Source organism: Pleuronectes platessa, chromosome 11 (genome assembly GCF_947347685.1).
Source record: "Pleuronectes platessa chromosome 11, fPlePla1.1, whole genome shotgun sequence".
In the NCBI taxonomy this organism is placed as follows: Eukaryota; Metazoa; Chordata; class Actinopteri; order Pleuronectiformes; family Pleuronectidae; genus Pleuronectes; species Pleuronectes platessa.
The window spans coordinates 22,328,542-22,345,106 of NC_070636.1; the positions used below are offsets into that span (position 1 = coordinate 22,328,542).

The 16,565-nt window shown below is 39.3% G+C and overlaps 1 pseudogene; it reads right to left on the reverse strand.

The window, feature by feature from the left end:
• Positions 1–4,804: 4,804 nt before the first annotated feature.
• LOC128450361 (calpain-1 catalytic subunit-like) lies at positions 4,805–16,095 on the reverse strand (annotated as a pseudogene).
• Positions 16,096–16,565: the final 470 nt, after the last annotated feature.

The window sequence follows — 16,565 nt, forward strand, 5'->3', positions numbered from 1 at the left end:
GGCTCCAGCAGTAAGTCGTTAAAGACTCTACAGCTTGTCCAAAATGCCGCAGCACGTGTCCTGACGAGAACAAAGAGAAGAGAGCACATTTCTCCAGTATTAGCGTCGCTACACTGGCTTCCAGTTAAATCTAGAATAGAATTTAAAATTCTCCTCCTCACCTTCAAGGCCCTTAATAATATGGCGCCTTTTTACCTTAAAGAGCTGTTAGTACCTTATAAACCCGCTAGAGCACTCCGCTCCCAGAATTCAAGCCTACTTGTCGTCCCTAAATTCTCTAAAAAAAGAGTAGGAGCCAGAGCTTTTAGCCATCAAGCCCCTCGGCTGTGGAATAATCTACCACTTTCAGTTCGGGAGGCAGATACCATCTTTTCATTTAAGAGTAGACTCAAAACCTTCCTTTTTGATAAAGCTTATAGTTAGAGCTAATTAGTGCGCCAGAACATTACTTGTTCTATTTTATGACACATGACACACGGAGCTTCTCTTTCCAGCTTCTCCTTCCTCTTCTCCATCCCTATCCCCCTTCCCCGGAATCCCTTTGCTTTATCACCCGCAGATCCAGGGCCTCTGTGGCCGCACCATGGATTGCGGTTTGTGGATCGTACACCGGGGGTCGCGGTGGTGGATCCATTGTGGCGGATTCTGGGCTGATCGTGGTGCTGGTGGCGGACCCTGTGTCGCGTTGGCATTGGGCACGGGCGGTGGACCAGGACCGTGGTGGTGGCTTGTGATGGGTCCTGGTGGGCGGCGGTGGACGGTGACTGAGGACTGGAGTGGCGTCTGGTCTGGATGGTGGATCGTGGTCTGGATGGTTGCTGACCATGGACTGTGCTTGCAGCGGGACTGCTTGGCATGTCATGTTGGGGTTGTCCTTCGGGATGTCTACCCTCATCAAATGCTGCTAGAGACTTTAATCTTTAATCTTGAAGACTTTAATCTTGATGATGTTTTCCTGCACGTGGCATCTATTGCACTTCTGTCCGTCCTGGGAGAGGGATCCCTCTCATGTGGCTCTCTCTGAGGTTTCTACATATTTTTACCCTGTTAAAAGGGTTTTTAGTAGTTTTTCCTTACTCTTGCTGAGGGTTAAGGACAGAGGATGCCACACCCTGTTAAAGCCCTATGAGATGAATTGTAATTTGTGAATATGGGCTATACAAATAAAATTTGATTGATTGATTGATTGATACATAAAAAAACTAAACATGTGAAGATCAGCTGCCTTGTCTCACTGCAGTTTGCAGGATTATGGCTTTTATGCAAATCCAAAATGTTGATTTATTTTGAAACTCTTACCTGATTGGCTTGGTGAGAGGATGTGTCATGCAGTAAGAAGGACAGGTGGATCAGGAAGTAACAGAAGACAGTCTTCCAAACTTATATATTGTCTGTAAATGCCTCCAGCAACCTGGGTTTGGTTGGTTGGGGTCCCTGCGCTTCTGACCTATCTTGTAAAACGTATGGTTGCTGTGGGACAGATGCAGACAAAGAGAAGGAGAGTTTCACTCTCAATGAGGATACAGCTGCCACGTTTCCAGCACTGGCTGCTCAGAGTATAAATGCAGTGCACTGTTGTTTGGTAGGACATCCTAAGTCACCTTTGTCACCAAGGCCAGTGCTTTTAAAAGCTTTGAGATCCTCTTAAGAGTCAGGCTCATGTATCCGTAGGCCTTCATGTACTGTGTTGTCATCAATAAACAAAAAGCATCAGCTTGGGGGTGAAACCGATCATAGTAATGATAATTTACAGATTGACAAACTGTGATTTAATGGCCAAATAAAAACCTGTGATGTAATTGGCAATGAAAAAACTGTGATATAATGTACCATTTAAATCTAAAAAATTAAATAAACGGAAATATGACATCATTAGATTCGGAACGACGCAGAAGTTTTGAACTCGAAAAGAAGAGGGGAAGCCACCTCCTGATTGGTTGAACTGGGAACAGCAGAGACAGGAATGAACATATAAGCAGAAGGTTTGCAGGTCTTCAGTTTGGCTTCGGAGCCAGCTTTGGTTTATCTCTTTGTAAAAGAATAAACTCTGTCGCCTAATGCATTATATGTGTTTATGTGTTGGAAAAGAAGTCTAGTCATAGTATCTGGCTCAGTATGAGACTTTTTATCTCAAACAATACACATTTTTGACCAATCAGGAGTCAGTCTCAGTAGTCAATCATGACTTTAACTTTTTAGTTTGTTGAAAAAAGTAATTAAAACCAAACTTAATACAAGAATACCAGATAAGTCATGCCCTGACTTAAGACCAACTTTTTACTCGTCAATGATGCAATTGCCTTCTGTTGCCTCAAATTACCAATGTGCCATCACTATAGCGCTGAGAAAACAGGTTAAAGTGGGATGAGTGCACACATTCCATGTGAGATGCCAGTTTATGCAAATCAGGGAGAGCTTCATATATACATTGAATACCATGAGCAAAGGTCAATGCTATGAAAAAAATTGGAAACAGGGCAATTTATTTCAACATTTGCCTGTCAAGCTCATCCAAGATAATATGTTGGAATGGAGAGAGTGGCACCACTATACAGTTTTCTAAGAGAAGTCTTTCTGCTGAAACCAAAACACTGGGCTTCACATAAAGTATATTGTTGTGTCATAGCGTGTCAAAGTCGTAATATCATTCAACCCTCGATAGTCAATACAGGGGCGAAACGATTTATCTTTCTTTTCCACAAAAAATAATCCTGCCCCCATTGGTGAGGAAGAGGGACGAATGAGACAGGAAGGATAGGGGGCACCAGGGAGCAAGTCAATACCACAATCGTAAGGTCTGTGAGGTGGAAGAGACAAGGAACGGTCCTTATTAAATACCTCCTGGAGGTTATGATACTCAGTGGGGACAGAGGTGAGATCAACCGGCCTGGGTGGAAACGATTGTTGCTATTGTGGGGGAAACAGCTGCATGGAAACAGTGAGAGTGAAAGAAAAGGCTCCAATTTGTAATGGAGGACTAATGGTGGCCTGTGGAGTTTAAGCCAAGGGAGACCTAGCACTAGCGGAAAAATAGGTGATGGGATAATGTAAAGTTATATAGTTTCGTGATGGTTACCAGCTTCATAAACGTGTCTTTTTGTTCTGTTGTATTTTATAGGAAACTGCCTGTCTCTTCACAACTCTGAGGCAAATGGCGGGCGCCACGAACCGGAGCTAGGGTAAGATTAAAAAAGTGACACGCTGTGCTGTATAAAATATATTGTATAAATTTACTATATCTGATCTATTTCATCATTGTGTTTTCACAGCCTGAGCCCCCCCACAACAGTGTTAATTTCGTTGACGAAAACTATAACGAAAAATATTCGTTAATTACCTTTTTCCCATGACTAAGAGGAGACTAAGACCTGACGTAAATGGATCTTTGAAAATAAAAACCACGACTAAATCTATTTTAACTTCCGTTGATGAGACGAGACGAAAATGTTGGTGTTTGACTAACTCACAATAATTTTGTGAATCGTGACGTTCATGTTAATCTTTTTAAAACATCATTGTAGGGACCCTGTGGCTGAGGGGTTGTCGTCCTCCAACCTGAAGGTCGGCGGTTCGATCCCCAGTCTGAACCATCTGCATGCCGAAGTGTCCTTGGGCAAGATGCTGAACCCTGAATGGCCCCCCATAGAATAACAAAGTGCTGCAATTAGAGGCACTGTATGAATGTATGAATGTGTGTGTGAATAGGTGAATGTAAAAACTGTACTGTAAAGCGCTTTGAGTGGTCATCAAGACTAGAAAAGCCCTATTTAAATACAAAGCCAGGCCCTCATGAAGTACCAGGAGCAGCCGGTGTGCAGAGTGTGTGCAGAGTGTGTGCAGAGTGTGTGCAGAGTGTGTGCAGAGTGTGTGCAGAGTGTGTGCAGAGTGTGTGCAGAGTGTGTGCAGAGTGTGTGCATGCTCCCAGATAACGCACACACACCGGTCCCGGGGCTCCTCCTGCTCACCCGCTCAGAGACACAGTGAGATCAGAGCTCGTACATATGAAGCAACCGGCTGCTTCTTAACTATGGAAACAGTGAAAACACAGAGCTCATAGATCAGTGCCGCATCTTCTTGATCAGAGCAGAAGCTGCAGTTGGTTTCAACCGAGCTTCAGTTTCTGTGTCCGCCTCCAGTCTGACCTGCTCTCACTTTTTGTTTTCACACAAAAATATATCTTTTTACGCTATTAGGCTGCAGCTATATGTTTTTATTTATTTCAAAATAGGGTACTTCTTATTATATATATATATATTATATACATTTCCCACAAATATGGGGAGGACTCAAATAGCCCTAAATAGTTCTGTGTTTAATTTATTTCAAAGTAGGCCCACACTTGCATGTGTATTTTCTTCTCCTCTTCATAAGAGTTTGGTGTTTTCCTTTGTTGTAAAAATTGTTTTGTCAAGGACTAAGACTAAGACTAAATCAAAAATAGCTGCCAAAATTACTACACTGGAGCTCACAGCTACACACCACAGACATCTACAAACAGGCCCACAGAGAACTTCTCACCCAGAGGTGGCAAAGAGACATTTCAAGCTTCACCTGATTAGTTAGTATCCAGATAAGTCTCTTACTTGTTTGCACAAAAAATAAAAGCGTCTGCATATTTTTTTTTTAAGGGACACAAATGACTGATCACAAGGCAATGCATTGTCACCATTGTTATTTTCTTAATCCATTTTCTTTCCAACATTTCAAGATATCTGCAAGGAATTTAAAAGATAAAACAACTGTTTATACACTAACACCGGATAATATCTTTACTTTTTTTAATTTTATCAAAAAACTTGCACCCAAAAAATAATAATATTGAAAAAATACACTTCCACCGAAAACTGAAAAAGCATTACCCCACATATAAAATAATTCTACTAATATTCAATCAAAGAGACTAGATGTTAGATTTTACAAGACTTGATAGTCACATTATCATTGTACAGTACATGTTAACTACTGTATGCTAACATTATTGCTAACAAGCTGATCATTAGCAGGTATAACATTTACCATACTCACAATCTTATTTAAGCACGCGGGCATGCTAACATTGGCTTATTCCCCCTTCGTTGCAAACATATTACTGAAAAGTATTCATGAAATTACACTGTTTACATGGAAACCAATATTCGGGCTGTTGACCTTCAGACAGAATAAGACATAATCTTTATTATGTTGTTTACATGAGTTGCTCATAGAATTCCATTCCTGTTTACATTTCACAGAGCAAAGTCTGGTTAAGACTCATTACTATGTCCACTAAACCATTATGTCCGATGTCAATCCAACAGATTTAAAACCCCAACTTGAAATAGCATCTTGTTTACACCCAGGGCAAATGTAATCAAGCAGTTGGTTACTGCCGTATGCCGATGTCAGAAAATACAATGAAAAATCCAACAGGACCTTTTAATGTTACTAAGACCTATACATGTTGTCATAATCTGATTTAGCTTGGAATACTCCACATTTCTTGATTTGAATATTGCTAATTCTGAGTAGGACCTATTCAGGTTAAAGTAATCAATAAATTATCTTTATATGACATTGTCTTATTCTAGTGTCTTGATCGGACTAATATTGAAATGTTGCTGTCCATGTAAACATACTCACTGTTAACAACATGGTAATCATATAGAGACAAAGGTGGAAGATTACAGAAAGTGATATGGCTTCATGGGTACCAGAAATACATGCTATAAACCAGGTCTTATGGCAAATCATCTATAAATGTTGAAATATGCAAGTTTGAACCAAAGTTCAAACATGACTTTAACTTGAAATGCTTATTTCATGGCCCCAAAATATTGTGTTTACATCTAATAGTGAATCAGAAAATGCAGTAACCCACTTAAAATGAGCAGTACCCATTCAGGGAGACATTTTGTACAATAGTACATTGACTAGGGGTGTAGCCACGATGCACGCAGTGAATGATTTTACCTTTTAGTTGCCAGTTTTCAGTGTAGCAGTTGTAAAAAAGAATTGCGTATCTGATAGCATTTCTGTGTTGTATCCCATTTGCTCTCCCACTCGAATTGCAATGGGGTGAAAGAAACGCCCTGTAGTTCAAAGAATAATGAACAGCTGATTTGAAAAAGAAATTACTTTGTTTGTTCTTTTACTCTGTTTGCACATCGTCTGCTGCAGTTGTTCCAAATGAGTCCTGCAGCTCATCTTCTCTGTCAGTTTAAGTGTACATGGTACATCCACTGTAAATAAAGTTAAGATAGATTATTCATTTGCTTCTGCATTTCTGCTAGATGCTAAAAATTCACTTCATCACAGATAATTACCAAGGTCTTGTTGAGACAATAGTGGAATATAATTGAAACAAAGGTGATTACCAATAAGACATTTTCAAATCAACAATTGTGCAGGTTATGAAAAGATAAAACCATTTTGAGATATTCTCAAAAAATAAATATGAACTCTGTAGAGCTTGTGTTACCTCTGATTCACGAAGAGTCATTTCCCATCCATCAGACAGCTGCTTGAAGATTTCTATTGAGAATAAAGCAACGTGTTATTATTACTTCAGGCTTCACATGATATAATCATAGCCAATAAAATGCAATGGACAATGGTACAGAGCAGCTCTGGCTGGCTAAAACACTACACAACACAAAATTCTCCAAATGGTTATAAGTGAAGGGACTTATTGGAAGTTATTGGACGGCTGAGAAAGATTAAACGTGATGTTTCCACTTCACCTTAAACTCTAGTATCCTCTACTGTTGCCAGGGATTTATAACAAAATAACTACTGACGTGACGTGATGCCATCGAGGGCAGTGATTTGTTTCACTTTAACATGAAAAGGCAGGATGTTAGCCTTGGTGGATGTAAGCACTCTCTAGGACTTAATGTTGTTTCTCCCCTTGACTGGAAAGAGTATTTTTGCCAGAGAAGAAAGATTCTTTCAAAGAGGATTGATAGAAGTCATCTTTGTCAACCTTGAAAAGAGTGGAGGTGGCTCGAGACACCAACTATCCAGCACTGCTGCAGGGGTGGCCCCAAAACAAGACTGGTTGATCTGGCCCGCGAGGTAATTAATTAATGAATACATTTAAAAAAAGAAATGTTAACAATGACCATTTTGACCATTGCTCACGCGAACCAGAAATCTGTGAAGTATGACTTAAACTTTCTATTGATCGCACCGGTCCACCTAACATTTAGATGGTGTGTGTGAGAGAATTTGTGTCCATCCTCCTACTTTAACTCTGTTCACCAAGGTCAGGAAGGATGATGACAGAGGAGATAGAGGCTGCTCTAGCAGTGGGAAGTTTCTCAATGACAGCAAGGAGTGCAGTCTCAGCTGAGTTGCCTGCGTTGAACCAGACTGGTGAGGATCAAGAAGGTTGTTATGGTGGAGATAGGAGGAAATGTTGATTAAAGATAGCTCCGTCAAGTTTTTGGAGACAAAGTAAGAAGAGAGACAGATCTGTGTATGTTTAATTCAGATGGGTTGAGGGTAGGTTTCTTGAAAAATGGTTCACTCTTGCCTCTTTCAGAGAGTGAGGGAAACAGACAGTTGACAGGGAAGGGTTGATAAGATCGGTGAGAAAAGAACGTGAGAGGGGATGGGGTCAACGGGGCAGGTGGTTGGGCGGGCAGAAGTTACTAGGGTAAGATCTTGATTGGGAGACAGGAGGGTGAAAGAGGAAAGTGAAGGGGATAAAGAGGAAGTTGATGGACAGGTAATTACAGAAGGTGGGTTTGGGAACGAGGAGCATATGTCATCTATCTTTTTTATGAAGTAGTTGACAAAGTGGCTTAGTAGAAGGGGGGGAAAGACGAGGGGGACTGGGGGGGTCAACGTGGTTGGAAAAGATGGAGAAGATTCTTTGGGGGGTTGGAAAATGAGCATTGTAATTTTTGTTTGGTAAACAAGCTTTTGGCTGCAGAAATAATGACGGAGAAGGAAGAGAGAAGAGATTAATAAGTCAGCAGGTCATCAGGGTGAAGACTTCCCCATTTCCTTTCTGATGCTCGCATTATGGCTTTGTCGGCTGTCCAAATGCACTTACGGGACATGCATTCAAAGCGAAGAATGAGGCTGATGAAACTCTCCAGTGTCATGTGTCCAGAGGAGGCACCGTCGCGCAAAGCCATCAAATTCAGCATGTCATCGCTGACACGCTTTCCTGAACAATAGACATCAGACAAGAGTTCAGAACATTATTTTCCTCACTGATTCATCTGCAGATTATTTGTAATAGGACTCTTATACTGTTGTATTTTGTTGCAAGGAGGCTTGAATAGAACAAACCCACAGTGAAAGGGAGAATGTTTAAAAATTGGCCAATTTTATAATTCATAATTAAAAATATAAGGGGCACCATATTGCTAAAAAGCTAAGTTCTCCACTCGGTTTAACAGGATAATTCAGTATCTGGATATTTACAGCAATGGAGTCCAATTCATTACTGTAATGAAAGAATGTGCTCTGCACAAATTAAAAGCCTGTTTGTACAGTATGTGTTGCTGAACGTGCAGTTAAGAAATTAATGAACTTTTTTAATTAAAAAAGTAATTTGACAAATAGCTAAATAAAACAATATATTTGAAAAGCTCAAGAAATGTAGCTCAAAACGTTTTACAACAATTTAATTATATTGGCAAAACATGCCCTGACAAGCAGGCTCCCTCTTCAATTCTGCACTATTTAATGTCTCTTTCCGCTTTTCTCTGCCGCTGAATTTCCTGTTTTCTCCATTGTCTCTACCAATTAAATACACAAAGGCCCCAAAAATTTACCCATTAAAAATTAACTAACCATTATCGATACTGCTTATTTTTTTTAGGGATGCTGGCGGGCGGATCTTGAGTCACCCCTGCTGATATTTGGCGAGAGGCCAGGTACGCTCTGGACAGGTCGCTAGTGTATCACAGGGACTAACCATTATTTACTCTCATGGTTAATTTAGAGTCTCCATCAACCTATCCCCAATCTGGTAATAAAGACCACAGCCAAACTGGGATCTGAGCCAAGAACCTTCTTGCTGTTAGACGCCAGAGCAACCTATTAAACCACTGTGCCGCCCATAACAATGTGACATTAGACGAAAATTCCAGTTGAATTGTACAGTTTGGTGGAAAACGGTGAAACCCCTTTCCATGTCACAGTTTGACTTCCCATTGAGTACTTTGTCAACATCTGGTGGATACCTTATTTATTTGGCACCTGGTTTCCTAGCATTGCTTTGTGTTAAAACATTTTTGGGTATTTTCTGTCTTTGTACACAGTTCATTTGTTTTTAAACGTGGGAACATTCTCCCACAAGGCAGTGACGTCTGCCCACAGGAGACAAAATTAGTTTATCATCCACCTGAGGCCATGACAGCATTCCTGAGCTCATTCAGAGAAAGTGTTCCTGTAAGTGAAACGTCTTTTTGGGAGAAAATGTCCTGTGTAAAAACAACAACAACAGTTTAGTGAAATTATGAGGTAATCAGGTAGAGCACATAGTGTTCAGGATATAAAAATAGATGTATCCTAACCGTTCATATTGATGTAATATATGTGAGTATTGATGTAATAATTATGATGTAACCAATCGTTGGGTCCTTTTACCTTGTACACGATGACCTTCTTCCACAGACGAAGGAATTCCTCGCCATTCAGTTTGCCCGTGATAGACGTCTTTAACCCAACATTAAGGTATTAAGTCAGAATGCTGACTCATGTGTCCACCTGACTTTTAAATATATTCATGACTGTGAAATGAACAAAAGGGCAGACAGGTCCCTGTAAGTTTACACCGCTTATATCACTGCATTCTAGTGTAGCATAAACATCACGTAGGATACATCCATCAGAGAAATCATGATGCGACAGGCATCGATGCTGAAGCCTCCAGATTTCAAATCTCCTGAACAAAAACAAAAGATAGCAGGAGATTCAGTTTGGCCTAAACTCAGCAACTAGGCAATGCAATTAAAGATAATTACGTACGAATATTTTAACCAAAGTTTTCAAACCTTTCAAGATTCTGTCATTTAGAATCATCTGGAGCAATTCAGCGTCCACTTCTTCATACTGGAAAATAAATCAGAAAATAAGTCAGACTAATAATACAAATTATTATTATTATAATAATTATAACAGGGTACACAGGTCACACACATGAATGTTTCTCTTATGTGGAACAGATTGAAAGTAGTGACAGCCGCACCACTGCACCTGAAACTATTTGTTTGAATATAAGATTGATCTTGTTTCTGATTGCTTGGAAGCTGGGGGATACAGCTAACCTGTCAATTTAAAAAAAATAACCCAGTGTCATACGTCTTTCATCAAGTTCTTGGAAAGAAAGCAAATAATACTTTTTAATATGTTGTCCTATTGTCTGAGGCTCATAAATTACCTTGTCAGAGTATTGACGAAAAATGTGTCTCTTATTTGCGTCATCCACTCCATTTTCGTCTGTTGTTTTCTGAAAAACATGGCGTGTTCAGTTCCAGATGAGCTGAGGTAATACATATATACATGTGTCATATATGATCAATGCAATCAGTAAAGAACATGGATCAAAGCAGAAACACCAAAGTTATATTAACACAGACGCTCAATCCAAAATTCTTGTGCACCTCTTCTGTTTCGTTGTGTTCGTGGTTATGGCCTCCAGAATCCTCACTGAGAGGAAGAACATAAGTCGTCAGTACTCGTGGTCATTGCAGGGAATTATCACATGCGCTACCTAATTACAGTAACAAGTAGTGTTAGGGGTTAAAACGAGATTCAGTAATTAATAAGTACAGACATTCACACCAAAAAAGTCTTTATTTTTCTGGATTAACAAAATAATTGTCAATTTTTCTAAATTAAAGTAATAATTTTCATACGAAAAATAAAGGTGTTTTTCTATATAAACAATATTATTTTCTCATTTCATGAGGAAAAAAATGCAGTTTTCTTTTCGGTCACGAGATAGCCTTCCTCACAATTGCCAAATAATCTTTTATTTAACATAGAGAATTCTCCAGAATTCTTACTATATATCTTACTTAATATTTGACCAATATCCTTTGAGTCCAATGACTTCATTCACTTTATTTTTTATTACATTACATTTCATTTAGCTGACGCTTTTATCCAAAGCGACGTACAATAAGTGCATTTAACCCCGAGGGTACAGACCCAGGACGACAAGAATCAAGAGAGTACAATTTCTTCAAGATAAAGCAAAACTACAAAGTGCTATAAGTAAGTGCCATTTAAGTGCTACTAAAGTGTTAGTTTCAAAAAGTTGTTAGCATTTATATATATATATATATTTTTTTTTAATCAAGGTATAGTCGGAAGAGGTGTGTTTTTAGTTTTCGACGGAAGATGTGTAAACTTTCTGATGTACGGATGTCCATGGGGAGCTCATACCACCATTTAAGATAAGATGCATTTATTCGTCCCAAACACATGCACAGTCATGCAAAGGCACACTCATGCACGTAGGGAAATTTAATCTCTGCTTTTGACCCATCTGGTGCAGTACACACAGAGCAGTGAGCGACCATGTACAGCGCTCAGGGAGCATGTTGGGGGAGTAAGGTGCCTTGCTCAGGGGCACTAGACAGGGTAGGGAGACTCTTGGATTTTTGGACAGATCAATCCAGGTTCATCTTTTGTTGTCTCTCCGTGGAGTCGAACCAGAGACGAACACTGCCCATAGTCCAAGTTTTGGCCACTAGACCACCACCTCTCCTCTCCAATTTAGGAGCCAGGACAGCAAACAATCGGGATTTTGATGAGTGTTTAGCAACGAGCTGATTGGCAGAAGCAGAGCGGAGTGAACGTGCTAGGGTGTAACGTTTGACCATGTCCTGGATGTAGACTGATCCGTTCAAAGCATGGTACGCAAGGACAACATGCTGCTCTTGTAGAGCTCCTAATAGACCAGCAGATGTCAGTGTAGTTGTGCTGGGAAGATGAATCAATGCTTTTATTATTTATTTATTCATTTATTTTAAGTAGCTGGCAGGAGAAACACCCCAGAACATTCAGAGATTCTCAAACATTTTTGCAAGCAGCATAATATTAGACAATAGAAGGAGCAGACATTAGATTGAACGTTGACATCAGTGTGGTCTTTGCATGTACAGTGTTCAGACTGGTCCTGGACTTACTTATATGCACATGCCATTGTAATGTCTTGTAGGATATGCTATGTGGCATATACAGATAAACTGTACATCTACAACACCTTAAAATCTAATGAGTGAGATCTAAGTGACTTACTGCACTTCGGTCTCGGCCTTGGACAGGATGGTCAGGATGAAAGAGAGAGGTCTCATTGGGATAGTAGGTGGACGGCACAATCAGGTATTCACCAGGCTTCAACATGACGAACTCCGTCACCTCACGTGCGTTCAAGTAGGTTTTAGTTTTGGCCACAACTTTGTTTCTGCCGAAGAAAGAGGCTGGGAACCTCCCTTGGTGTGCCTGGTACTGTAATGTCAATAATAAGCAGATATTTAATTTCTATGCAGCTGAGCTCAATCGCCAGAATGGACGGGCAATGTGTGAGAAATGTAACTTACTTCTTCGTTCAACTTGGATGAGGCGAAGAAATTTGTGTTTGGGATAAAACAAAACATTTTGCATAATGAAGTAAATAAAATAAAGATAATGCACACCATAGAATTTAATTTCCCACTGGTAGCTTAACATGATGACATGTAATGGCTGAACCCATAGAGCTATTAAATGTTTATCTTTACATGACTATTTTCAACTGAGTTCAATGCATGAACTATTTAAAGTTTAATCCAAATGTGACACAAACCAAAAAACAAAAATAAACTTACCTCAAATACGTTGAGTCCAATGTGGAGATTTTCAACCAGGCGTCTGTTCCTTTTGTCGGGCATTTGCATGAGAGACGTTTTTTTCCCCCTGGTTCTCTGAACACTCACCGAATAATTTGCCGACCTCGATCCCATACTGTCGATTGGTTGAGAATTTTTCTGGAAGATTGAAGGAGACAAACACATCGAACACAAACTTACTGCAGCCAGTTCATCCATGATTGCAAAATTCTGTTTTGTGTATATGGAGTCTGGTGTGCGCCAAATAAATAATTATAGACTTGATTTTGATTATCATTTGTTAATAATTTCTTTCTACATTTTGAAAGGTGATTATAAATTCATTAAATAAATTGGAATGTGATCTTTTAACTGACAAATGATTAGAACCGGCTCTATTTTTCAGTCTTGTTGCTGTTATAGTGTTCCATCTCACATTTGTCTCTGGTTTTACTATTCACAGTTTCCATTTGGAGTCATGTTTGCCTCTTTTAGAAAGTACAGAGCAGAAAAGTGAAACTGTCTCTGTATCTCTGCAAAATGCAAAAACAGTTTAAGTTATTTAAAGATATTTGGAAAGTACCAAAGTTCTGCATGCATCCTCCAGCCGTGGTTCCTGCAACCCATCTGCCCTCATAGAATGACGACTTCCAATGGCACGAGGAGCTTCCATCAAGGAAGTCTGGAAACAGGCAGCAGATGTCAAGATCATCGTAAAACTCACAGAAGTCTTCCAGTGTCATCCTGTCCAAATCAGAAATGAATTTAGTTGATTATTATCATTGAATTATAAGTATGATAGAATTATTATTTAATAACACTTTGATCCACAAGAGACAAAAAAAATTATTCTGCGTCAGTCACTTGAGCGAAAATGTACTGCCGGAGAGTATATGAACAAAAAGCCTGATACACTGTACTTGTTTTTAGATATATAAGTTCATTTTTTATCGACACATAAGATCATTTTACCCAAATGCACTTACTGTCATTTTTTGCCGTTTTAAGAATGAAATAAAATTTTGATTAGAACATACATCACACTTACCAAAACTCTCCATCATCTTTCAATGAAAGGCACATTTCACGATCCTGAAGACTCACAGTTTGCCACAAATACGAACTTTAGCGACAGTTTGACAATGAGAGAGAAGGAAAGGAACAGTTTTGAATTTTTAAAAAGATGCATACACACACTGACACGTGTCTCTCTATAGTTGTGAGGACACTCATTGACGCAATGCTTTCCCTAGCCCCTTAACCCAACTCTAACCATCAAAACTAAATACCTAAGCCTAAACATAAAACCAAGTCTTAACCCTCAAAAAGTCAATATAATTTGTGAGGACCAGCCAAAATGTCCTCACACTGTCAAAATGTCCTCACAATGATGGTATAGAACCAACGATTGCCCTCATAACATAATAATGTATTGACATAGATTAACATATAAATATAAATACATCTATAAAACTGTCTCCAAGGTATTAAATCGAATTAAAGACACTAATAGAAAGGTGTCTTGTCTCTTGTTTCAGATATCCACAATCCCTTCATATGTGACTAACAAAAAAAGGTGACAATAAAACCTTAACAACGTGTTATTTGGTGAGGGTAAAAAAACTTCTATCTTTATAAATCTTCATAAAACATTTGCTGGGTAGTCATTCTTACTTATCGCTCCACTGTCCGTTCCACTCTGTTTGGCCCCAGGGGTTCCACAAACGCACCAGGTTAACGAGTTTCCCTCGGCTCATAAACTGAAGAGAAATGAACAGCAAACCAAAAATCAGGGATATTTATAGAAACACAGAATTCTGTATGCTGCCATGCCGTCACTGCAAATATGACTAGTTACCTGTTTCACACCTGTGACAGCATAGACATGGCCTTGGACCAATCCATTTGGCAGCACATTGTTGGCAGATGTCTTCTACAAGATAGATGTATACAGTATAGAGAGATGTCACTGAAATGGCATTGATAGACTCAACATATCCTGAAGGTACAGTTCTGAAATTTATGAGCAAACACCATGTAGTAAAAACTTAATTGCACTTGTCAAATAACATTAGACTTGAACTAAATTAACCTTGGACTAAACAACCAATTTAAATGCAGAAGCCTGAAAATAATGTACTCAAAATCAAAAGGCAAAAAGCTAATTTGATGAAATCAACAAGAAAATTATGTGAACTCTCGATGCGACGGCTGCATTGACTTGAATAAATGCTTTCATGCATTATTGGAAAAATTCAAAACCCTGACCCCACCCTCTCTCTCTACCGAATACTTTAACTACAGCTTCAAGAACTTCATCTTTTCCTTCAGGCATAGGCTGTTAGTCAAATGCCAAAGGTAATTACATACAGTTGAACTGTTATTATGTCCTACAGATCATTTTCTGAGTTACTGAGTCTCGGCAGCCACTGCTGGCTATTTACGTTGCGGTAGATTATACTGGAATCTGAAGTCGATAGAAGGAATTGATCAACCTGTAAATGAAACCAAACTACTGTTTAATGATTTAAGCTTCCTGCTATGAAAAGATAAAATGTTGGAAGCTAGACAGGTCAATCAATATTTCCATCTTAGATACTGCTCGAGGACAACATTAGATTATCTAAGCCTTGAGATGCTTTGATGTTAAGCTGTCAACTCTGTGGTTTTGTGTTGTAAATAAATGCTTACCCCCTGAGGAGTCCCACAGCCCAGCTCTTGTCATCAGCTCCCATAGGTCCGGAGGAGGTTCTGTGAGGTTGATGCACATGTGGACACCACCAGTGAAGTCCACCAAAGCCTCAGCTGGAGTTCCAGCAGCCATGTCTGCGTATGAACCACACACCCTGACAGCAGGTCTTAAATTACTTTCACAGACTTTCAGAAAGTAAGATCAATGTCACTCTGAGACTATGAGGACTGTGTGACTGAGAAATGAATTGTTTTTCATACTTGGCATAGGCTTTCTCCAGCAAAGCAGGCCAGAACTCAGTCGGAGTTTTGGATTGGACGAAGATTAATCTCCCATCAACTGTTGGTAGCTTGTCATCAATGATAACATCCATCCATTCCCCACAATATGAAGAGGGTTATAGCAAAAGGATATGTATATAATTGATCAAAACCTATTTTTTTGGATGATGTTGGCAATATTTACCCTGAAGTGGAACAGCCCGCAGTAGTCCTCATTAAAACTTTGTTCAAGAGGAACAACTTGCTTTAATATTGAATCCTGGAATGTCAGAGCTCCGATAGATGCAAGGAACCAGCAGTTTCCTAAGTAAAATAGAACCGTTGAGTTGTCAGGACAGTATGTTAAGCAGACAAGACAGTAATATTTGTTTAATCAGGTTTACATCTAAGAAACATCAAGTATGCTAAAACAGCCAAGAGGCAGAATACACTTTGGTACAGTGGTTAGTGTAGGTTCTTACTGTCCCATGAACAGAGATGAGGTTAGGTTTGAAAACATGGATGTCTTCTCAGTATCATTACACTGATGCACTAGCATTACTTTTTCTGAACATTCTAAACCACATGCTGGAATTCAGACTGCTGTGCATAACCACCATTATCTTTCAGACTCGACTTGTTACCTTTTGATCTCGAGGTACCATGATTCATTGAGCTTTGATTAAATTAAAATTCCATATTAAAATAAGTATATAATAAGTAAAATACATTGTAAAACAGGTTTTTTTTCTTATGTCGCTCAGAGTCCTTTCCACAGAGATAGAGGACAAGTAGCAA